Raw genomic sequence first — 25,949 nt, 5'->3', positions numbered from 1 at the left:
GAGAGACGAGGCCGAACATTGTTTCATCTTAAGTAGGGTAATTTGAGTCAGATTGATATTTCAGTCAAGCTAAGTAATTTGCCTTGTAATTCGCCAAATTCGATTACCAACAATCTTTAAGCGATCCATGTTTGGAAACAGATTCTGAACAAATTGGAAACAGAATGGCGTGGTAAATAGTGAAATGCGCACGTATGACGTATACGAACATTGACTACACTAACTTCTACCTAACAAAAGGAAAAAGGTTTGTTCAATAAATAATACTCTCAGTTGCAGTTATCATGAAACAATAGCGGATGTATTCTACTTCATTTTTGAACGTTATTTTCTTGTTCAATGGTGTCTCGTAATATACAACGAATTTGAGTATTCTGCGCAAAGTTGAAGATAAAATTTTAAGATATTGAACTTTAGGTGTCTCGAATAATCCTACCTCGCTATATACAACATATATATCGTACCGTATCGCGATTCCAAGAGAAATTAGTCCACACGTACTTATTTATTTACTCGTTAGAATTCTTTATAGATACAGAGAGGACCTTTTTTAAAAACACAGACTGCTTCGGGCTGTTTGCGTTGGACGAGTAAAAGTCTGGACGAGTTTCGTCGCGTACAGGTGCCACTATATCGGAGGCCCCTATCGCGATGATAATAAATTCGTGCAACCGTAAAGGACGTTCGTTTCCGATTGTTATCGGCGAAGCGGCGTGATTTATCGCTAATGGATTCAGTTTAACCGCGGCTCTTCATCCACCGGTTAACGAGTAAAAGCAGCAAGGTAATTAGGGGAACGTATCCGTCTTCTCGTACTGTTACAAGTTACAAGCGAGAAGCGTTTCGCGGCATCTTGTTAATAATACGCATCCAATTAGCAGCTTCGTAGCGTGAGGCTACGTCACCGGCTCTCATTTGTCAACTAGTGTGTCTCTCCCCGCAGTGACGAAAGCCATATTGCACCTAAAACTTTCTCCGGTCGTCTTCGATTATATACAGGCGTCGTTGTAACACGCGAGGTAAGCCGATCAGAACAGGGATGAACATCGAGGGCTTCTTCATGTAGGTGAAACTTTAATGTAACATCACCATCCCTTCGTGAGTTGGGAAAAAGTCGTGATATCATTCGTTAAAAATACCGACGATGAAGCTTATCGTATCTGTCGTCAAAGTTTGCACAGGACGAAGACATGTGCACACACAGTGGTTCGCAAAAGTATTTGGACAGTTTTCATGAATATACTCTGTATATTATACAAGACACTTTAAACTTTCATTAGCACTGTAATGAGATATGATTGTTATGATTGCGCGTATTGGTAAAATTTGAAATAAATTAAAAAATGTATACAAAAGTTACAAGATACCTATCGTAAATTTAAATATCAAATAAATAACGAAGAAGTGAATAATTATCACGTGAAATTGGTTGACGATACATTGAATTTTAAAGTTGTGATTCGCCGTATTCTTTTTCATCCGTGTTGTTCATACATTATAAACGAGCGTACCTTAAATTAGTAAAATCAATTGTTGGAACGAGATTAGGAATGATGTTTCAGTGAAATTTATTTCAGTTAAATGATACGATAACACGAGCACGAAGCGAGTGGCGCGGGCTGCTAACGAGGATCTAATTGAGTCGAGTCGAGATAAATTTACAGGTTTGTCGTGCGTTAATTGAAAGTAATTATATTCGAAACTTTATGTCAGACAAATGAATTTCTGATACTCGCGAAAGTTCACTGGGTGTAGCGTTCAACTTTCAACCCCCATTCGCTTATAGAGAGTAGTTTGCAGGTACGCGGTAGGACCCGGGAATGCGCGAAACTAGATTGTTTCTAAAAGCTGTTCCCAGTGGTTCACGTAGTAAGTTTACGGTTTGTTTTGAATCACGTGCTATCAATTTTATTTTTCTCTTATGCATTGAATTATAATAGAACGTGGATGTATTAGGATGTTCCGTGATATACGGGATGTTCGTTTCGAATCACATACTGTCAATTTTATTCTTCTATTGTACGTTCAATTACAATAGGAGATAAAGTTAGAATTCGGAGCAATATAACGTGGAATATCTCAAAAAGATTGGACAAAAATTTGGATATTCGATCTTTGTGCAAATGTCACAAACTGTTTGTCAAAACGTCATTTTATCGGTGTTATCATGTAAAAACGAATATGGATGAAAGGGAAGGGATGGAAGGGAAGGTCAGAATGAAAGCAACAGAACAAAGAAAAAATGGAAAAAGAGCCAATGCAAAGAGGGAAGTAAGATAAGATAAGAAAAAGAAAAAAGGAAAAGATAAAGGAAGAAGGGATATTTCGCAAAATTTTTACAAACATTATTTCGCTGGAAACGTTTCCAAAGATGCCACCAAAAGAAGAGACACCCAATAACGAAGGAAGCAATAAACCATTCGCTGGTCACAGTTTGTTATCACAACGTCGCAGTTAATAAAATAGCAGTCTTTGCGTAAGCTCATGTGACGTTCGTGTTGATGTACACCGGAACATCAAAGCTCCAGTTTTCAAATAAGAAGCGATCGCCACCAGCAAAAGAAGGGGAGATTCTAGGGGGATCGACGACTCGTGAAACGTTTCCCTGGCCGAAAAGTGCAAACCAATAAATTATAGCGGAGACGGGCGTAAATACACACGAGGCTCGATTACCTTGAACTTAAAGGGACAGGGGAGAGAACGAAGGAGAAAGAGGATCGAAATGACAGACGTGCTCGAGCCAAGAGAAAGGTGACTGCTTTTAGCCGGGAAAATAAATAGGCGCCATGTTGTGCAAGGGAACGCATTTAAAAATAGTTCCGGGACGATTCTACGGACTCACTTTCGACGTACACCCTGAGACTCGATGGCTTATAGGTACGCTCGTTAGGTTCGAGGAAAAAGCTAATTAAAAAGCAGTAAAGGAAGTGACACACGTGCGCGACGGAAATCCTTTTTTCGACTGAAACTCTATTTTCAAAACGATCTCTGAGAATCGTGTTTTTGGAATGAATCTCGCGACCAATTGCAAGGATCAAGATATTTAGTGAAGTTGAATATTTTCAGATAGAAGAGGGTAGGGTTACTCGACGAGTCGAGTTAAGTAATTTGTCTTGTAATTTGCCAAATTCGGTTATCAGCAATATTTAAGTTACCTACATTTCTATTTTCCGCGTCCATTTCAATCTTCTACGAAGTCTCTATACAACGAACTCCCTATATAACTTCTATGAACTCTTTATATAACTTCTACTCATCGAAAAGCAAAGAGTTTGCTCGATGTTCATGTTCTCGATTGTAACTGGCGTTTATACATTACTTTATTTCCGGAAATTTCGTTGTATCGTGATATTCCTCGCAATTATCGAGCGAATTCTTGACGCGAGCCAATTAAGAATCGTTTCCGTGAGAAGACTGGAGACGACGATTAAACGGGACGACCTCGAAAACTATAAGATATTCTTGGAGCGGTCCTAAATTTTAAACCGGCCGCTCTTCGCGCGATTAACAACACGTTGCGAGCGATTTGTCGGCGTTCCAGCACGAAGAAACATCGTCACGGTCGCCGACGAAAACGAGCGTTACTATTTTTGTGCGTTCTTCCATGGGATACGAGATTCTCGAGGCGCGATTAACGCTTCTAGGGGAGAGACACTTCGGTCCATGATGTATTTAAAGGATCAATTTTATAACGGGGCATTATGCTGTACGTGTCACGTTTGAACAGTTGTTCTTTTAGCTCGGTGAAGAGTATACGTTTCCGTGCTGTTAAATCGTGGATGAAAGAATCTTGCGCGAGTAGGAACTATTCTCAATTTCTTTTATTATATGGAAAGCAATAAAATTTTAGTTCAGATGAGATGTCAGCTGTGAGTAATAATTTGTATTATATACACAGATTTAACATATAGTATATATGTATGTACTGCGTATACATTATTATATGATTTAGTTCGTGGATAAGATACTTCACGTTTCAATGAAAACATACTTAAGATACATTTCATCTAATGAACAACGTATCGTGGCGAAATAATTCGTTCGCTTGTACAGATATGCGAAAGAAGAATTTAAAAATAAGATTCGTGGAAGATTCTCAATAAACTCTCGAATCGTACAAAAAAACAGTAACAGCCACATGTTCATCAGTTTTCGCAGATCAAGCTGTTAAGCCGGGCAACATCTCGATCGTACACGTGGATCAGGCTTTAAAGACGGTACGTAATAAGATCGAGGACCTTAAGACCTAAAGGTTAAGTCGTGATTTTTATTTTCTCTTGGTTGGCCTCGAAATTACTTCCAATTCTCGTTTGTGTGGCGGGATATCGACACTGGCTAGCGGTTCTAAAATTTCGATTGCTTAAATTCAATGGGTGCAATGTATGGGAAAAGGGAGAAGCGGGAAAGAGAGAGAGAGAGAAAGAGAGAGAGAGAAAGAGAGAGAGAGAAAGAGAGAGAGAGAGAGAGAGAGAGAGAGAGAAATGATCTAGAGGAGGAAGGATGGAAACGGTTGGGAGCGTTGAGTACTTAGTGGGGTGTAAGAAATTCAATTGCTCGGTATAATATCACGGCTGAAGAAGGCAGAGAAGCAATCAGAAAAAGCCGCGGGCGATGCGCTAAACGATCTGTGCAACGAGTTTATCCATCTGAACCGTTCGGCCTGTTTTGCTCGTCTTTCTCGCGTTCTTTGTGTCTGCTGCACGTGATATTTGTCGCCACGTATCCGAGCCTTGATATTATATTCTTATGATAGCTCACATCTCGTCATTACACGCTTCAGTCGTCATGGACGTGAGCTTTACCAACATCGTTGGATCGTTTCTGAACACGTTACGGCTACGAATAATATATGAACCGAGTCGTTTCTTATCCGTTCGTCCATATCAAGAATTACTTTCCCTCAAGATGTTGATCGCTGTTATTACGTTCCAGGTGTACTTATAATCGCTTTCAGGCTAACGCGCGGTTTTAATTTCGAGATGGTTGCCATGGAACGTTTTTATCACGGAGTTTCTCTCTTATATCGTTCTCGCGCCGAACGTGTTTCCAATGTGTCAAATACGCCGACGAACGAAAGTATTGAGCACAGATAACACTTCCCTGTAAAATTCTGTGAGACATAGGATTCCTTTATCCAATTTCGTCATAAATTATAAGTTTTGAATGACGAGATATAAAATTACTAGCATAAAGTTATTCTAAGCTCGATACACCACGCCACGAAGAGGAAACGTAAAAGGGATGCAGGAATCGCGATAGAAACAGAAATTTCGTGTCTTGTAAAATTTTTGTGATACGTTCATAAGGTTTTAACCATAAAGTACCGGACACATAATGTGGTCTTGTAAAATGGCCCCAATATGCGCTGATCGTACCCGGGAAGCATCTGACTATCCAATTTCTTGTCTTTATTACAGTTATTCAGAGGATAGATTTTACGTAATGATTTCAAGGCTTGAGATCGTTATAACAATTATTTCTTAGTGAAAGATTAAAAATTATATTTTACAAAAAGATCGAGCATAGAATCACATTCTTCACAAATTTACGCAGGATTTGACAAGGAAAGGTGATCTGTGCAAATACTTTTGATACAGGTATACTTTCACGTTTACGTGTATGTATACCTTTGATTTCGGAGAAATATTTGTAACCGAACGGAAATATCAATGCACATTGCATTTCGAGTCATTTTAGCAGTGGAAAGCGATATCGAATGTTCAATCATGCAGGTATCCAAAGGGATTGCTAGCTATTTGGTATTTTTGTCGAAACATCGGTTCGTATCAATTACGCGCGGCGGACATCGTGCGTAGATAAATTCACGAAGGGATGCCAGTTTTTAATACCAGTATTCCAGAGGAAGACCTCTATTCAGTCGGTACTTCAATTTCCATTTCTCCGTAAAATATTTCCTACCCTTTACAGTTCTTCCTAAATTGTTGGCCCGAAAATTTCATAACATCGCGTGTCTCTCTGGATCTTTGTTCGATTCTTTTTCTCGCTAACCAGTTTTCAAATATTCTGTACAACAAAGAGACGCTTGTATTTATAGGGTAAATTTTTTTATATCTCGTTGTTTAAAGATGCCTTAAATTTAAATACTCCAAAACTACCAAGTACCTGTTCCTATCCACTTTGTGAAGTTGAATATTTTTGAATAGTGAATAAATCGTAGTTTCCACTTTTCCATTGTTACTCAGTAAGGTCTACAATTATATGTTCGTTGGGATAAGTTGCAGAACCAAACTTAGTGCTTGAACAAAAAATGCTCACAACTTTATATCCAATAGGAATTTTATACAATTTCATTGTATTAGCAAACTCGTCACTCTTATGTGAAAGAATTTGTTAGCACTGCCAGCTCGTAAAATTTCAACTAACAACGTTGGTACAGTTCTGCAAAAAGCTACCCTGTTCTACCATTTACATTTTATCCGCGTTTTTAGTCCATAGAAAAAGTGATAACGCAGGAGCGTACGTGTTCGCGAAACCCAGGCAGCCTATAATGAAATAAATATATTTTTAACGAGTCTGGTTTTTATTCTCCACGAACGAAAAGAATTTTTTGATCGAGTCACGTGAAAACAAGCGTTCGAGGTTAGAGGGAAGCCGAACAAAAGAAAAAGTCCGACAGAGCTCGAAAGACCTCGACCAGTTTCAGTATCGCATTAGCTCGATCAGGAATGTCCGTATCTCCGTTCCATCGGCCTGCTGTCAGCGAGCTCTATCCCGATGAATGTTTAATGTGAATTTAAGACTCGTCTCTTTCCCCTGTTGCCCTCCTCCACGACCAGTCGTCAACAACGTTTCCCGCTCGTTGTCACGTTTTGGTGGTTTCAGTATAAATTCGCTCGTGGCCGTGGTCATAGTCACGCGAGCACAGAGCCGTAGACGAGGACAGTATAACCCCTTGGGAGGGAGGGGAGGGATAAATTTACATTCAACACGGGCGAATTATACGGCTACGAAAAGCACCGGTTAGCTCTCGCGGTTCTTGCCAGATGGAGGATCGGCTGAGAAATGCGCGCTTTTCGCTGGAAAAGTCGTTTGCCTCGATTCTAAAATGTTTATCCAGTCACCTCTAATTTATCCATGATTGATTGCAGTGGATACTTTGTAGAATGGAATATTCGCAACAGGCTGTTAAGAAATTGCCTCGATCTCCGTGGATCGCGTTTGAAAACGCTTTGTTGCGACTTGCAACCTTGGGTTAATGGGATACTTAACCCTTGATTTGAGTGGGTCGTCATTCAATAATTGTACTTTGAATTTCCGCGAATCAATGAATCATGCGAATTTGGAGAGCGAATGCAATTTTTGTTGCTTCTATTGTTTACTCATTCTGGATGATTTATTTCTAGAGGTGACGTTTCTTTCTGTTTTTTCTTTTTGTTATTAGAAGTGGACTTTCGAGAACAGGGATTTTGGAACGTGCAATTTTATTAGGGCGAGGACATCTAATTTGGTATGGAAAATTGAGAATCTTTGAGAAAATGAAATTTTTGGTAGATGTATTTCGAATCTTTAACGGAGAGAAACTTCCAATAGAATGGACAACTCAGAATCTCTTGGGAAATGAGAAACCTTTTGCTCGATATATTTTGAGTTCTTAAATTGAGTTTATAAGATCTTTCGATCAATCTGATATGAATTAAAATTCAACTGTTATTTTTAAGTCACAGTCAGATTTAAATTAAATCAGTTTGAAGCTTCTTAACTCTGCTGCCTGCTTTGATAGTTTTGCTAATTTTATAAGTTTTATAAAAACTTTTTATCGTTAAAAATCCTTTAACTTAGGGGAAGATATAAACCATTATTAACGTACATCATTTTTTATTTCAGTGCATTTGCAAGTATTTCTTTAAATATTACATATTCTCAAAATAAACATATATTTCACTGTCATTGTTATTTTCTGAATCACGTTATACGGAAGTAGTAGCGATCTTTTGTTCGCGTTGAGACTTACCGTAATACGAAACGTATTTCCCGTGTTGTTGTATAATATAATACAAAGATGGAGAAATAAGTGGAAGGGGAGAATCGTCGATTCTCATAGCTCGATTCGCAGTAAACGCACAGTTGATGTAAACAAGGGCTGATATATACGTCCTACGTAGCTATTTACGATTCTGTTGACGCCTAAACACATGAAATAATATCGCGTGGTGCCAGTCAGCGACTGCTCCCCGTAAAAGAATTATCGTGGCGTTCGCAAATAGACGCGTGTTACGTATAGATGCCATGGCGGAGCAAGTTAGAATAAATTCGCTCGTGCGAAGTGAATCAAAGGGAGTATGGATAATAAACGAAAAGATGGAAAGGGCTCGTTTCACGAGTGAGTTACGCTTGAAGAATTTTAATTATCCGTACTTGTAGTGGTGGTACGTGCATGATTCCGGGTAATGATAGGTAAACGCGGAATAAGGACTCGAATAACAATGAATTCTTCTATCCCGCCTTTCCTCAAATATTCCTCTCTTCTTCGAAATTTCACCTTCCTTCTCCGCAATGATTACTCACTTTCTTCCTTTGCAATATAACATTTCAGAGTGCCTTCCGGACAAGATGAATTCGTTTCGGAGAGCACGGTGGACGCGAACAGAGCTTAGTATCGAGTTAGCGAAACGACGCAGGATTATAATGCGAATCTAATGCGAATGATTCCAAGATGTTCTCCTGGATGCACATGGAAGAAAGAGAGGAGACACGCAGGGAATGGCGGTTGGCGAAACATCCGAGTGTTTATCACGCGACTGAATGATTACAACGATGGGTGAGTATTATATGCATTTATTACGCGCACGGATGCGCATATACACGTGAAAAGGACAAGTTGCGCGCGTTACGCTATACGTAAAGACCGACATAAATTATCCGCGTAATGCGGACGAGGGAGCGTAATAATAACATTGTCGAGTAGCGAATGAGAATACACCACCAGGTTTCCCTTGGTATTCCCATTCCACACCGTGGCTCCCAGTTGTCTCAAGGGATTAACTCGCCTCGTGGAGCCCATGCTATACGTCTCGTGTTTCCGCTCCAGTGTCTCAAGAAGTCAACCTCGAAAGGTTCAGCCTAGATAGCTCGCGTTCGTGTTTTCTCGTACGTGTATCTCTCTATATTCGTGTAGTTGTGTGTCAGCACGTGTACACCCACACGCGATACACTTATGCGACCGCCGTCAGAACGTATGAGCTTATGTTTCGCTCTTGGAACCGGTCGAACCTTTCCGAAATTCGCTCGATGTGTAACAAGGCCCGAGCTAATGCCTCTCGGAAGGACCGTGACTAATGGCTGTGTCATCAGATTTCACGAGCTTTCAATCCCTTTTTTAATTCGATGCATCTGATTTTTTCGATTGATAAGCGCCGCCATTCTGTCCCATAGCCTGTCACCGACGCACGCTATTCGTTTCTATCGGACGTCATACGTCAGCGTTCACCTTTTCCTTTTTCAGTGATTTTAATTAAAACCGTGAATCGGATCCGATGCACGAACCTCACCGGTGGTTCAAGGCTCAAGGAAAAGAGAAAAACGCGGTAGTGCGAATTGTTCACGCGATTATTTCGACCGATACCGATTCCCATTATATCATATTCTATTGTAAAATATCTACAACTTTGCTGATTCCGATGTCATTTAATGCTTAAAAGAGTGTACTTCGATATAACGTGCTTGAAAAAAACAACGACCCATAACGAACAATCTAGTAATTAAAAAGACGTGATCTAGATGGAGAATTGCTTCTAAAATTTGCGTACTGAATATTATGAAATGCGTCAAATGAATCAACTGCATTCTACCCTAACTCTATCACTTTTGTCGTTTTTAAAATTCTTATAAACGCAGAAGGGTCCGTAGTCTAATAGTAATTAATATTCCCCGGAATTTTGACTGTCCAGGTAATAAATGACACATTTGGCTAATAATGCCAGTGACCTCGTGGTTCTACGATTTATGAAACTCGCTAGCCGAGTAAATCTGTTCCGTTATCTATATAACGTTTAATCAAAATAAATATCGTTCGTCTGTTTGCATGCACGCGTAGCTAGTCGACCGGATTAGAAATTCTTTTGCTTCCAGTTGCTACTGGCCGATCATAAAATCAACGGCTATAAATTAACATCGAACACCGTGGCCTACGTATCGTACAATGCGATCGACGCGAATGATATGTAAATATATAAGTGCAGCGTCCTATGGCCGCGACTATATTTGTCAGACAATACACAGTCGGCCGGCCAGCGGTTTCTACATGCGGTTTTCCGCGTTATTTTCAGTGTCGTATGCCGGCTATGACGGCTATTATGTGCAAAACACGATCGCGAATCATGATTTTACGATAAGTTTGTTTGCTGCTATTTACTCGATCGAACCTTCCGGCTATCATAATAACCGTTTTCTTTGTACCTTTTTTCGCGACCGTGCTGCGACAACACGTTTATTCAACGAGGAACTTCGTTAATGTCTTTCTCCGGTTCCACGATATACTCGATGTTACTTTCTTCTTTCCTGTTGAGAGATCCAACAGTTGTGTTGATTTCCTTGCGATCAGATTATTTGGAGAAACGATATCTCGACGAATTAATTTTCATTTTCTTTGATATGCCTTTCGTTCCTATAGTAGCAGTAGTAGCAATATTATAAGGAATATTCCTACGGAATCTTGTTTTAGAGATTTTATAACCCGCGTAAGAGACACGACGATTTTTGAAACATAGCATAAAGGGATATTTTTAAAGCACAGACATAAAAAGATATATTGTGAGGTGTGTTAATTCGGAAAGTTCTACTTTGATCAAAAATTTCCATTTGAAAGGAAACTGTGATACTTTTATACTGTATTTTAACGAAACAATATTTAGTATGCAATAATTTAATGGGATAGTTGAGGACTAACGATAGTAGGAGTAATCTAAGTAATCTGAGTAGGCTAAGTAGTTTTCATCAGAAGCTAATCAATGTTTTATTTTATTGATTCGTAAGCGATTTTTGTATATTTTTATGAATTGCTTATTTATTATACAATAGAAGACAAATAGTTAAATAATTTGTGACTGAAAGGTTTGAAATTATCATTTAAAGATCGAATAGTATTGGTGTGCATAGCAGATACTCGCTATTATTTCGTACAACACAGTGGACACGTTGTATCACTTTATATTAAGTCGTCGACGTATCTTTTTCGGGATGCAGATTCACTTCGTAACGCGTTTAATCGATTCGTTACGTGATTCTGCACGCCAGATAAAAATACCGCCTGTATAACTGTCTGTGGAACATCTTCGTTTAAAGCTTCGTACCACTACAACTTTTCGTTTTAACACTCGATGTAAATTAAATGAATTAAAAATTCAAACTGACAGTTGCATCTAAATCATTGTTACGAGTCAGTTTTAAGCGAAAACTTGTTTCTTCAGATTCATCGTCGTGTCAGGTAGATTGTTAGACGGAAAATAAATGAGCAATATTATTCGTTCTCGTTACAAAACATCGACGTTGATAAGAGATCATGATTGGTCTATTTCGTGCGGTTTACTCCTTCGATTTATTGCTGAGTTTTAAGTCGAATCACGAAGTTTATCCCGTCAGAACAATTTCTTAATAATATACATATATTTTAACGCTTCCTCTTCTTTGTGCTTAGTATTTTTCATAATACATATACTGCAAATACCTATGCAATTTCACATTTTTACGAATATAATTAAAAGAGTGGAATTTAAATACAGACTTGTTTCATCTATTAAATATAGTTGGAACATCTTATATATTTTTGTAAATTATGTTCATTTTATGTATTTTTTAATATTTAAATATCCGACGAATGCACAACAATCTAATAATAATACGGCAAAAAAGAGGATTGAAAAATCTTATTATATAAACTGAATAATTTTAGTAGGTGGGCCGGTGGAATGAGGATCGGAGGAGCGGCGAAATATTCATTTTCGTTGTTTGGGTTTAATTTCGCGGCGGTTCAAGCCGAATTCGTTTCGATCATTCTTTCCCTTCCTCTACCATGACGTAACCCCGTGGCCAGACCCCGGCACAAGGTGCATTTATTTTCATGTAAATATGCTTCTCGCTTAGTAGCACCACGAAAAGGGGACGTCAATCAAAGCGATAAGTATGCGGGCTACTTCAAAGCGAATACTGATTGTAAGTTAAAGCGGCCAGGCCCGTAAGTCGCTCAGGACATTGTTAAAAAGCTCAGGCAACGGGAGAGACTGTACACTGTCGGAGGGCAACGCGATAAATGCCTCGCGTTCGTTGGATAAAGACCTCTGTCAAAGTTGGCACATGCAATAAACCTTTAGTCAAAACCACCAAACACAATAGAATCACTCTTGCACCGGTACTTTCGTTATACCAGTGTTCCTCCTGGAACCTGTTGTCACCTTAAACATTTTTCATATTCTCTGATTGAATAACCACTTCCATTATGAATCGACTTTGTTGTTCCAACGCAATATACATTTTTTTAATTCATTCTCGGATAATTTACGTTATTGAATTCTTTTTAATATTTCTTTAATATCGTAGTTCCGACAGGGAATTTTAATATTTTTTTTTATTAATTATTATTCCATCTAGTTACGATTTTACGCAACGTGGTGAAGCTGGAATATTTATATTACAGTACTATGATAAATTAATTTCTGTGATTAAAATAACCATTTTCATTAATGCATTAAAGAGCAACGTGACTTGGAAGCAATATTTCATTTAAAATTTCTTTCAAACAATACACGTTGCCGAATCCCGATTTTTGATACCGTGGCTGTGAGAGCGAAATTTAAAAAAAACAGACGATGGATATAAAAATAGTTGCTTTGAGACAGCTCTGACGTTATTCGAAAGGAAGTCGGGTGTATTATTTACAATTCAATACTTAAAAGATGCGTTTCATGTGACTCCGGTTTATAAGGTTTGCAAAAGCTCGAACCGCATCTTTTGAATTTGCTCGGCTCTCTACAAAGGATGCAACTCAGCTCGGTTCCTTTCTGGTATTCCATCGATGCACACGCAATTTCCGCGACCTAGCTACTGCATACACGCGTGTGCACCATTTTTTCTCAAAAAATTTTAATCTTTCCGCCGTGGTTTCGCGTCTCTTTGAGGGCGGCAAAAAATTGGAACGAATTCCTGACAAATTGTAGAAACGTCAGCCTACTGCGGATTTCCATTTTTTCTTCTCTTCCTTTCATCCTTTTTTCAAGAAGAAAAGAAAGAAGCGTGGTGGTACGTTCATTAGGGTCGTTCGACACGTGCAATCACGCGCGTTTAATCGATTAAAGGGGCGATCGTTTGAAGTTTCTGCTTTTTAGCTTTGCCTCTGCTCTGATCAGAAAAGAGGAAGAGAGAAAGAGCGACGGAGTCAGAGCGTTTCCAGTTCCCGGTCACGCGGAAATTCAACTTGAGTTTCCATGCGTCCCTCTAATAAAATGATTCGCGCCGGCAAACATGTAATTAATATCGATGGTAATTAGAAGCACATATTTGCCAGTCGCTAGGAAATTAGGCAAGGTACACGCGGTCGACAGGGGACCGTCTATTTAGGTCGCGAACACTATGTGTATCTATTTTAACGTGTATGTTCATAGATTCGCAAAGAGCTCCGTTGCCATCGGGTGGAGAAGCATTCGTGATTTTTGGTCTATTTACATTTAAAATCGAGTGAATATCGAGAGATCTATTTATTGAGGCTGCGGACGCGCGGCGGAACGAGATAAATTTCACGCGCGGGGCCGGTATACGCGATCATTCAGCGATATTGGAAAAACCATTTTTCACTTTTTTCCCCTCTCTCTCTCTCTTTCCCTCCTACTTTTTCTCTCTTGGTCGCCGAAAGTAAACACAGGTTGGCCAACCCGTTTTATAGTAAACAACTTCCACTCCGTTTTTCGAGCGTTTCGAACTTGTCATTGTATGTCCGAGAGGCTCGAGTTATCCACTCTATAAATTAAACTGTGACATAAAAAAAAAAGAGGAGAGGGAGAAAGAAAGAGAAAATAAAACATACATATAGTATAAAAAAAGGGGGCGGGGCAAAAATATCGCGGAGAAGATATCAGGCGCGGTATCGACAGTTTGTATCTCTCGCCTAGTGGTCATACGTTTATTTTTTTTCAATCTTTTTTTACCCTTCTGTTTCGTCGGTATTCATTTCTCTTTTGTTACCAAACGGACAATTAAAATTCACGTAAAGGAACTTTATTCCCTTTCTCGCTGTTCCCCGCCGCTCTTTGTCAGGCGGTCCGTGACATATTATACTGTACATTCGGGATGAGGCTGTTTGAAGGTGGACAAGTCGGGAGAGAAAGAGAGAAAGAGAGAGAGAGAGAGAGAGAGAGGGAGAGAAAAGCGGTAGTAGCGTGACGTGGGACCAACCGTAATACTATTTCAAGTTCCGTGCTGTGTGGACGTCGTGCCACGTGGCATTACTGCTTAATGTCACGTACCGATTCCCTTACCGACGTGTGACTAAGAACGAACCACCACCGCGAACGTCCTAAAAATCCTTAGACAGGAACGGAATACGAATTACTAAACGCTGTTATTCTCTGTGAGTTGCTTCAGCTGCTACGCGGCACGGGTGCTCCGACGAAACGATTTTTCTCAGGAGGCCAGAAGAATTTTATGCGATCAAAGACGGCCGATACGCGGCTTCCAGGGTTTCGGAATATTCAAACGCGCGTGGCATACATACTGCATTCACGTTTTCCCCGACATAAATCCGTTTATTATTGAAATCTCCGCGCGCTTCAAAACGAAAAATCTACGGGAATTAATTTCGCCGTGAGGATCACGTTCACGCGTTCTCGTTTTATTGAGCAAATTTACAGAAAAAGGGACGAGGCCAGGATTTTAATAAAATAAAACGAGGACGCACAACGCGATCATATCGGTCCGGGGTTATATGTAGTAGCGATAACCTCCTGATCTCGATGCGCTTTTTTTTCGTTTCCCGTTTGCTCGTGATTGTTCAATTGATTATTTCGCGTATAAAGTTTTTCTTGGCAGCGATATGGATCGATGTAATATTGGCGCATCTACATTTTCGTTTTGTTAAACGTTGCAACGAATAAGTCATGGAAGAAGGAGAAATATTTATCAACTAGTAAATGTATCGCGTAGAAAGTTTTTAGAAAGCATAGAAGAAACAGACGTAATGCAATATCTGGAGCTATAGCTAGTATAGCTGGTTCGAATCAAAGCTAATCTAATTTGTAAGTCGAAAGCCGTGTATCTAAGACATGTGCAATCTTGGTATTCGCTTAACGAGTAACCTAGTCCTGATTCAGATCCAATCTAATCTAACCCACGCTTAGTCTGCGCATAGTTTAAACGTAACTCAAGTACAGGTTACAAATGAACTGTACTCAACTTAATTGCGACTAAACGTACATTCTATCCAAAAGAATATATGTATCCTATATTTTCCATTCATTCCCCAAACAATCACTTTCGCATAAATAGACTGCGGATCCCTAAGTATTTACGCAAAATTTGTTAAAATGCAGAAAATGCATAATATGCAAAAATATATAATATTCAATAAGTAAAACAATCGTCTACTCGGGTCTCGTTTCTTTAATTTCTATAAAAATATAAATTTGCATAAATATCCGTAGCCTACTCGGTGATCGATAATTGCACAATTCATTATACACTATATACAATACGTTACAAGATCGACATGACAATTCTACAAATTCGATTTCACCCCAAGAAGGGTTCATTTAATCGTCCTTTCGCACAAAGGATTCGATTCATTAAAAAGCAAGCGCGTGTAATTGCACGGAGAGAAGGGGGCTACGTCTGGCGTGTGCGAATTCAGAGTGTAAAAGAATCGGTGGTATCCGTGCGAGCAATTTCTCGGTCTAATCGAGGATCGATCGACCGTACTCCCCGTTATATACCGTTGGCTCTCTCAGTGCTAACGAACGGATCACCGAACAAGTTTCTGTAGCGTGTGCCGGGTCTCGTTGTTGGCCATCGTGGTTCGCCAGACGACGAGGCGATGGAGAGCCCGTAAAGAAGCAACAGAGAGGAGATGCCAGCGAAGCCGAGAGTATAGAGAGAGGGCATTGTGGCCTCGTAAAAGGTCATGGTATGGTGAAGATTCGTACGAAGTGGGTGTCGAGGCATCTACTGGGTGGCGAGGCCAGACGAACAAGAAGGGTTCATGGTGGAGAGGGGGATATATGATTACAGGAGACTGTGTATTCAGTTCGGGTAGTTGTCGTTTCAGACACGAGGCACGTAGCATATTATCATCGTTACGCGGCGAGGACTGAGGCCGTTCGTTGATACAACTTTGCTACATGGCCATCGTGGCCTTACAACCCCGTCTTCCATCAGTTATACCATGGCTGGATACCATGGAACTCATGAATAAGGCAAACTCCGCCGTTATGTCTCCATTCCGAAACGCCCTCTCACCGAAACTTTTCGATGGGCTCTGTGTTCCCTTCTCCTTCTCTCTTGTCGTTCCTTTAACAATGGGCTATCAAAATGCATTGCTGTTTGACGGAGGAAACCGACCTTACGCGCGAAAGGAGGAGTAAGATAGGGTCTGACAAGGAAATTTGTGAAGAGGCACATTCGAGTTCAAGTCTTCAAGCGCGAGGGTTGATCGAGTCCTGAGATAAACTCGCGGAAACTCTACGACGTATCCCGCCGCCGGAGTACAGCGAATGAATTTCCTTGTTTACGCGGGAAACTTCTTCTTAATCTGTTTATTCTCCGCGATGTACTTTACCGGTATAGAGCAATCTGATGACGAATAGTTAGAGACTACTACGTCTGAAATTGTCGCGTGTCTTTTTCCTTGAGATTGTTCTAGTAGTTTATGCAATTATATAATTTTCTTTACATTTATTTCAATATTTATTTCGAATTAGATTTGGTTGAGTGGTATAAATGATTAACTGGAAGTATTTCACAGAAATTTTATTGTCTTATGGGGCTATTTTATAGACTTCACGACGAGTATATATTTATTAATTTATCGATTACAACGTCATTCTAGCATCTTATTAGATCCACAAACATAGGTTTTCTTAAAGTAACCGACGAGTCTGTACAATCTTGTAAACAGTTAAGCGAAAAATTATCATTTGAATGGTCAGCAGCGCGCAAAGATAGGCGTGCGAAGATACATTTAAGCTCACAATGAAACGAAAGAAGTTGATTATCGAATTCTAAAACCGTTTCCCTTTAAAGGGTAGAGTATCATTTATCACGTTATTTCCCTCTAATCTTCGTGTATCTTTCATTTTGACTTCTTTGGTACAAGTTTTACACTTTACTCGCCTGTAATTTTTAAATAGTGCTAAACGCAACCTTCCTCGTGCAATATCGTATCTCGTGGCAGGATTAACGTAACAAAAACAAAATGCGAAAGAAAAAAAAGAAAAAGCAAAGGGAGGGAGAGATGAGACTATTTTGCACGATTTCCTCGGGCCAATAGGAGACGGCAGTAAGCACGAAGTCAGAGACAATTTCGATGCAAAGCAGTGGGTGGTTTCTTGTTAAGCGGTTCAGAGGAAAACGGCCATCGGCTTGTTTTGTCTGTATTTAACCAAATGACCTCGTTATGCATATCAGCCAGGGCAAAGTAGCGTTCGTAACACGGTCTTCAATTAAACGACCAAGGCAACCGATGCAGTCCCTTTTTTCTGACGAATTTCCACGCTCCACGGCTAATCGTACAGATAGTAAATGGCTCGGTGATGGATTGGTCGACGTCTTCCATCTGACGTTTCTATCTCTGACACTGTGCATTACGATCGTTAAGAGCACCGCGGAGAATGGCCTTTCTAATTAACGCAGAAATTGTCTGTTCTATCTTAGTAGTCGCGTAGACGGGAACGCGATTATTGAATTATACCGCACAGGATTATGTTTGTGCCTGAATTCGTGGTTGACGTGTTGCTCGTAATGAATCATTTGGAATATCACTTTGCTTCTTGTCACCCTTTTCTGGTGTTGTGCATAGAAATGGTAGGAATTTATACGAACAGCGAACGATCAAAGTGACCATTTTTAGTATTTCAGTGAAGCGATATTTAATTACAGAAAGAGAAAATTTCATCATTCCACTTTGTTTGATTCATAACGTTGGATTTTTGTACGTATTTACCGTGATAATTAATTTGCGCAGAACGTTTTGCATGTTCTGTACGAATAAAGTTAGTGGCAGAAGCTAAAATAATGTGAATTCGCGTTTCCTAGAACCGTTACTCGTTGGAACCGTATGCATTTCTGTCCTAACGATCAGAAAAAATATTCAGAGTGTGTGTTATTTGAACAGCTTTCGTGTTCTTGGAATAAAAATTGCGGCAAAGGATCGACGATAGCATAATTCAGTACCGAAAAGATTAAAACGTTTTCGTAACTAACAAGAAGATGTTATTGTAATATTCAATAAACGTGTTTGTTGGAAGTGCGAAAAGAAAATTTCAAATCTGACGATAATGTCACTTTCTTAAGTACGCGGCATGTTTCATCCACATCTCGAAAATCATATCAGAATGGTTATTAATTTTATGGCATTAAAATAAATTTAGCATACTTCTTTATGAAACGTGGAAATCCAGTATGGTCAAGTGTAGCTTGCGACAAAAGACAAAAATTAACGAGGATTATCTAATTGAAATTATTCCCTCTGTGGTATTAAAAACCACGATACGTAGTCGATGAATTTGATATTAAATCCGGTTAGCTAGTGTAGTCTGTCTGATCCGTCTGTGAAAGTAATTAACTAGCTTGCGAAATTCATCGTTAAAGAAGGTGGCACGAAGGGAACCCGTGGGGCGCGGGTAATTTGAATTACTTTGGCGTGGGGTATAAAGTGACCATATTCGGCCTCTTTTTCCTAGACGGTCAGTTGGAACCGGTTTTCACATTAATCATTATCGTAGGTATCTGCCTCTAATAACGAATGCAACCGGCCAGTGTCAGCAGGAGCTTTCATGAGTAAAGTGGCAAATAAATTGGGCTCTGACTGCATTAATTTTGTTGTCAATTAGATTGTTCGACGTAACGTAATGACTTATACATTCCGATTTCTCTGCGCCTTACGAAACCATTGCTTTAAATCCTCATGAAAACGTCGTCGTCATGATTTCAATTCAACGTCTACGCTGTATTAAACTATTTAGTCTTTTCTCTTATACCCTTTCTTTTTTCATCGGTTTTTTTATCTCCAGTTAAATCTCATGATTCGCGAAGTTAACAAAATTGAATCTCGTCGGTATTTCTCATTAACGCTGCGTCATTGCGACAGTTTTAACAGTCGTGTGATTTGATCCTACGATCAACGTGACATTCGTAACGGATGACTCTCGGTGGAGATAGGAAACCACCACTATGACGATGCGACGCGTGTCTCATAAACTAGAAAGACCTTATCACGAACCGTTTATTTGTCTTTTCAAGGAACGTCACGCCAATCTGTCCCAATTTAAACAACTTTCGTGGACTCCGTTGCAGTTAATAAATAACACGAAGTGGTAGCACCAGAGCTAGCACGCATACCTCTCTAAAGTGAGGTTAATTTCGCGGTCAGTTACCAGCTATATGAGTTCGTTGGCTCTCATTGTCAGCCGGCCAACTTTATTGACAGCAAAAAAGAATCGGGCTAAGCCGTTGCCCGTTCATCAGCGTTAATAGCGATTCCTATTGCCCGTACGAATTCAAACCTCGCAATGCACTCAGTGTTGTTACGCCGCGTGCTTTCCTTCCGCCTATATTTAGCTTATGGATAATCATAATTAAAGACCGTACCGGTTATGATTTATTTATTAATTTAGATATAAAGGAACCGTGATATCATGGACATTAATTTATATTAGGTTGTCCGAAAAGTTTCTCTCGTTTCATAAGGTGATAATAGATGAGCAACAATTTCTGTTTTATATTATTTTATTGAATTAGGTATGATTCATTTCGTTCAATTTCTATTATTATATTCGTGCATAATTCAATAAATTAATATAAAACGATTATTTCCTTATAAAACGAAAGAAACATTTCGGACAACCCAATCTTACATGAAATAGGAAATTCGTACAGTGATGCTCGAAAGTACAACATCAGTTATTTTAGGAGCCTGTTTGGAATTTTATTCGTGGAGGATATTTGGATTTTTTAATTTCGCTTTTCGATGATTCCTTTTCACGAAGAAACTTTACTCTTTCTAAACTATGTAATTTGATAGAATCTGTAATACATTTGGTACAATAAATTTTATATAGAGATAGCGAATGTCATGAAATTCACGTTACGTAATAAATCCAGTTACGTTTTATTTTTAGAAACCACGAATATCAAAATGCGATTCCAAACTTTTGGATCTAAAAGATCAACTACGAAAGGGACGACAGGGATGAAATTTCGTTCCTCACGATTTCTTCTTACTCGGGATTAATTTTTTCGAAAATCCATCAATTCTAAGGAGTCTGGTGTCGGTTATACCTGACGCTCTTCGACCTCGCTCCCACAAGTGCTTTACGCGTCATTAATCTTTCACATAACCGAATGACTCTATACGTTTACGGTAGCCAGTGGTCAGAGGGTCGTTTAATTAACTTTCTCACGAATTTACGAGATTGTTGGCGCATACCAACCAGTGGCCGATCTCCAAGATCGATATATGTACAACGGCGTACATTAAGCCACGGTATTAAGGATAAGATTCGAGGTGGTTAGCGTATATTGTTCTTGGGGGCCAAGGAGAGAGAGTTAGTCCCTCCAGTATCGGTATCCGGCGTACCCTAAATTATTGCACGAGACTTGACTGCAGCACAAGAGGTTCTCGCAACTATGCTCATACCTCGTCGTAACAGCGGTCCAAAGGTGCCGATAATTGACCTACTATACCACTATCCTCTGCTTCTGATCCTTACGATGAACTTAGAATACTCCAATCTTAAGATGATATGCTCCCTCTATCGAATAGTTTCGCCCGGTTTCGTTCTATACGTTATTAAAATACCATCGAGATATTGAAAAGAGAGGGATGTTGCAAAACTAGCCGTTTGGTGTCTTCAAATCCCGGACAGTGTACCGGATCAATTTTGATGCACAGATTTGGAAAAGTTCGTTCAGCGCTTTATTTCGCTTGATGACCATCTTGACTCGTTGAGGATTAATGTTACATTAACGCTATAACGGATTAATGTTTCATTTGCCCTTTGTCTGTGGCCAATTCATATTATTGAATTTTATTGAACTCACATTGCGATTCTGAAAAGAAATTGCAAGAATTTGTTCGTAAATGGTATAATATTATCGAGAAGCTTTTTGAAAAAAAGGTGTGCAGGTATGTAATAGACGTCGAGTATTGTCTAGTCAAATATTTAAATTATTATGAAATTTCCACTCGTTTTAGGGATATAAAAAGAACAAAGTTCTGTAAGAGCCATTGTAATTATCAATTAAACGGTCTATATCAAAAATCACCCTTATGACCCTTATAATATTCTGTTTTTAATTTCTGTTCAATGTATTTTTCCAAAGTATCCTGTTAACAACTTGTTTTAACAAAATATTTATTATGCGCCTATATAACTGTAAGGTAGAACTGTTTCTAGTTAAATCATGACGTCGTAGAGCCGTGATAATCATTGGTGTTAGTTCTTCGCCCGAGTTCCATCAGAGAAGAAGAGGCTCTCGAGTAGCGAAATCGCTGAAATCTTGCGGAAGTTTGTACGGAAAATTTCGGTAGGATCTTGGACCAAGGGAATCGAATGCATCGAACATTCATGAATTTCGACTGAACGCTCGTAATAATGGCAAGCGGTTGGGCAGTGTCAATAACTGGCCTACTAACTTTCTTGCGATATTGTGTATCGGCTTTTGCAACTGAAATGTGTTAGCCGATGTCCAAAGTACAGGGCCACGGCTTCCCTGATATTGGCCGATGTCCCTTTTGACTTTAGTTACTCGCTGGAAAATAATAACTCGATGTGAAACGCTTACGAAATGAAGGAAGTTTTCACTCGCGCTTAGAATACGTACGAGGGTCGTTCGATAATTATCTGCAATGTATTTAGAAAATTTATTGGGGCATTAATAGATTATATCCTCCTGTGTTATTTTTTAATATGGTCATTCAATGTGATTATCGACTTTCAATATGTTTAATTCATCGATACACAAGTTCGTGAAATTAATAATTTTTGTAAGTAAGTTTTCGGTCGAAAGATAATTCTAGCTGGTCATTTATTAGAGAAATGTTCCACTTTTTAAATCATTAATTTGATAATGGACCGTACTACTTTGCAAACTAGTTTTATTATACTATTCGTAAATTGTGCTATAAATAGAATATTGGAATAATCGCGTTACAGCTTGCTGTTCTTTCTTGATAGATTTTGATAACGCAACAAATTGAAACTTCGTATGTAGTTGGTCGATTGAATATAATCTCATTAGTGAAAGGTTATCGTCTTATTCGAGATAATTATTGACTCATCCTGGAATATTGATTTTGTTAAACTAGTTTATCAGTAAAATTATCTTCCAAGCGTCAGTATCTATCCGCATGATTTATAAATCAATAAATTCTCACAGGAATATTTCAAGGAAGGAAACCATCTCTTATAAGCAGATGTTTACGTAAATTCATATCTTTATGAATACGATTAAAGAAATAGAAACTAAATAAAGATTTCTTTTATCTACCGAATATAATTAGTATTTATATATTTTTATACACTTATATATATTCTGAGTATTTTGTATCTTCAAATTTCCCAAATAAATGCATAAAAATCAGCAGTTTACTTATAACAATTTCAAGTACCAATTTCTTCATCACGCAAAAAGCTTCCGCAATCGAAAGCACAACAAATCGGTCTCTATTAACTCTAAGACAATGCCTACCGGTAGTTTCAATTGAAATATACGCGGTTGCCTGAAGTTGCATTGTGCCGAAATTCGGAATCAGAATATACACCGCATCCAGGTGTGTTGGCAGAAGCGAGGCCTGGTATCGGCTGGTGTAAGCTAAGTTATTGCGCGAGACTTAATTGGATGCAAAAGGAGTTACAAAGTTGGTAGGGACCAAGGGTCCTTCACGAACACGATCTCACGAATCCCGGCTCTCATTCCCGCCTTTTTCTTTCTCCCTCTATTTGCAATCTCCCTTTCGTTCCACCTATTCCATTCTCTTTCTCCTTTCCCCTTTCTTATTTTTTTTCCATTCTTCCTAATCTCCCACAGCAGCGGTATCTCGTACAAATAACGCAGGTTGCACGCGCGTATGCGTGAGAGAAATGACAACGAAGGTATAGCTCTCGCGTAACAAAGAGGGTTGTTGAGAAGAGAAGAGAAAAGGAAATCGAGGGGATACAAGCACGCGGTTTGGGAATAAACGACGAAATCTGTAGAGAAATATATAAGTAGAAGGGAAGAATGGTAGAAACTGCGCAAGGATGGTACACACGCGAAAACGAGATAAAGTGGCTCGCGAAAGTATTTCGACGCTTACCACAGAAAACTATCATGTACATAATATTGTTGTCTTATGTATATATACACATATAAAATATTTTGGAAATTCATTAGTGTTGTAAAGATAACGACTATCATTATTATGTCGCTAAAGTTTGGATCGTAATCTGTAATCTGGAAATGTATATATGTAGAAGTTACAATATATTTATCAGACATTTATCACGCCATGAATAGCAATCTTAAACGTGGTTCCATCGATATTGAGGTTTGTTAATGTAACGGGTAATTCGCTATTGAAAAACCTTTGTGGTCTTTGCGAAATATATACTTGCACTAAGGATAAGTGTCTCGTCGCTTCTATGCAGATTTTCACATTTATCTCAAACTTTACCGATATGACCATCACACCTAAGTGCCATTATAATGCTAATGAAGTTTCAAAATGTTTCTTTCTACGAGTGTTCGAATACTTTCGTCAGCTATAGTAGCTTTTTGGCTGGAGGACGAGAAAAGGACGAAGGGAAGGTCGGAGCTCGTGTAACCGGTAACCCGGCTCTGTCTACTTATTAGCCGCTTAATGGACCGCGATGTACGGACCACGAACGTATACTGTCTTCTGCATCAAAAGAGGCGGGAGCGTCTCGTTTATTTAGCAAACACGCCAAACCGCAAACCCTATTTCTTCGGGCGATTTAAAGGGATTAAAAAAACGGCATAGAGAGAGAGAGAGAGAGAGAGAGAGAGAGAGAGAGCGAGAGCGAGAGAGAGAGAGAGAGGAGAGAGACAAAGAGAGAGAGAGAGAGAGAGAGAGGGAATGGACGAGGAGTAGCAGGTTAAGGGAGAGAAAGAAAAAGTAGAAAGGAAGAAACAAACGAATGGTCGGGTTTGAAAGGGTGAGAAAAGGGACGGAAGAGCGAGAGAGATAGAAAGGGCTCAATTACGGTGGGACGGAAATCGATAGGCCTTTGCGAGCATTCTCGCGGGAAGTAATTAAAAGCGCGCGAAATTTGTGGCCACGTTCCTTTTCACCTTTACTCTCTCTTCCACCGCTTCTCGTCGATCTTTTCATTGTTGATCTGTATCGACGTGGATACCGATGGGAAACGAGACTTTGTATATATTTCCCAGCCTCTGTATACAGGGTGTCTCGTTCGAAGCTTTACATTATTTTCGAAACTATTCTTATTCCAGGAAATGTTTCAAACGGAAATTGTTTTACTTCGAATGGGAATATTTTCTACGATGATTAGAAGTCTTACCTGGATGGATTTTTTCGAGATCTCGAGATAATTTTTATCTCTGTTAAATGGAGCTATCTGTTTTCATTTAGGTAGGCACGTAGTTTATAAAATTAAGTAACACGTAGTCACGAAGTAGCATGTTGGTCCTTTAAAATTATTCAGAGGCAGTAATTAAAAAAATGTTTACACTTAACAGTGATTATCGTGTCTCATAATAGCATCGATGAAATTTCAAAGTGTTTATTACGCATGATATATTCGTAAGAAAATTCTACAAGTGTTGGATTACTTTCGCGAGCCACTGTATATACAGATGATTATCGGTAATTGCGATCCGCTTGCGTATCCATCGGAGGTCGATATAATAATTTCCGGTCTGTTGCCATTCGAAGGAACGATATCTCTGCGACCAACCCTTGTATCTTATCCCGGACTTTCTTCCGTCTTTCCGTCATGCTCTCCAGCGAATTAACGAAGCTCGCGAAGCGTTAGTTCACGCCGTAAGAAATTTCCGAGCTGCAAGATAGAACCTCGATATCGACAGTTTCTCCGAGAGCCGGTGGGTGCGTTTCCACGAGGCGAAGTCGAGCAAAACAAAATCGAACGAGTGACTCGCCGTGGAATCTCACCCACGTAGTAGGTGGAGAGGTAACTTTGTGGCAGCTGTCGATCGAGCGGCGTTCAACCTCCGACCTTCACGGAGAGAAGCAGCCGAGACACCCTCCTCCTACGTCGTAGGTCCTCGATGAAGTATCCAGTCTCGCTTGATAAGGATCTACGAGCCGAAGATCGAACGAACGAAAGGAGCCTAGTCTCTCTCGTGATCGTGGCAGTGTGTAATTCGGGTTGCTTGGACTTGGTCGTGGCGCGTTACGAGGCATCCTGGAAGGTGAGCCTGAAGAACATTAGGTGGAGGATCGGTGGTAGACTCTGTGGAGTGGCCACTAAAAGTTATAGGAAGAAAGGCAGTTAAAGAGACGAAGGTGGTATGCGTATCGATGGTATGTAGTCGACGATAGTATGCGTAGATTCTTCTGTTTCGGTTGAATTCCGATTGCGTGAATAAATTATCCTTCGACGAAGCCTGAGAAAAGAGAGAGAGAGAGAGAGAGAGAAAGAAGCGTAGGGAAGCAAACACGGTGCACCGGGCAACGAATTAACAATGGACCTTTGTTAAATTGTTCAGTCTATAAATCTTCTGATGGAACGGAGTATCGCTCGATTCCGGAG

The 25,949-nt window shown here is 39.5% G+C and overlaps 1 long non-coding RNA gene across 1 annotated transcript in view; it reads left to right on the top strand.

The window, feature by feature from the left end:
• The window catches only part of LOC126867087 (uncharacterized), an 85,463-nt gene that overhangs the window by 21,528 nt on the left and 37,986 nt on the right, over nt 1-25,949 (top strand). Inside the window, exon 2 of the long non-coding RNA XR_007690142.1 lies at nt 8,555-8,779. This is a non-coding gene — a long non-coding RNA (uncharacterized LOC126867087). The remainder of the gene's footprint in view (nt 1-8,554; nt 8,780-25,949) is intronic.

Source organism: Bombus huntii, chromosome 6, assembly GCF_024542735.1.
Source record: "Bombus huntii isolate Logan2020A chromosome 6, iyBomHunt1.1, whole genome shotgun sequence".
Lineage (NCBI taxonomy): Eukaryota > Metazoa > Arthropoda > Insecta > Hymenoptera > Apidae > Bombus > Bombus huntii.
The sequence above is the reverse complement of the archived record's forward strand: the minus strand, read 5'-3'. Positions and strand labels throughout refer to the sequence as shown.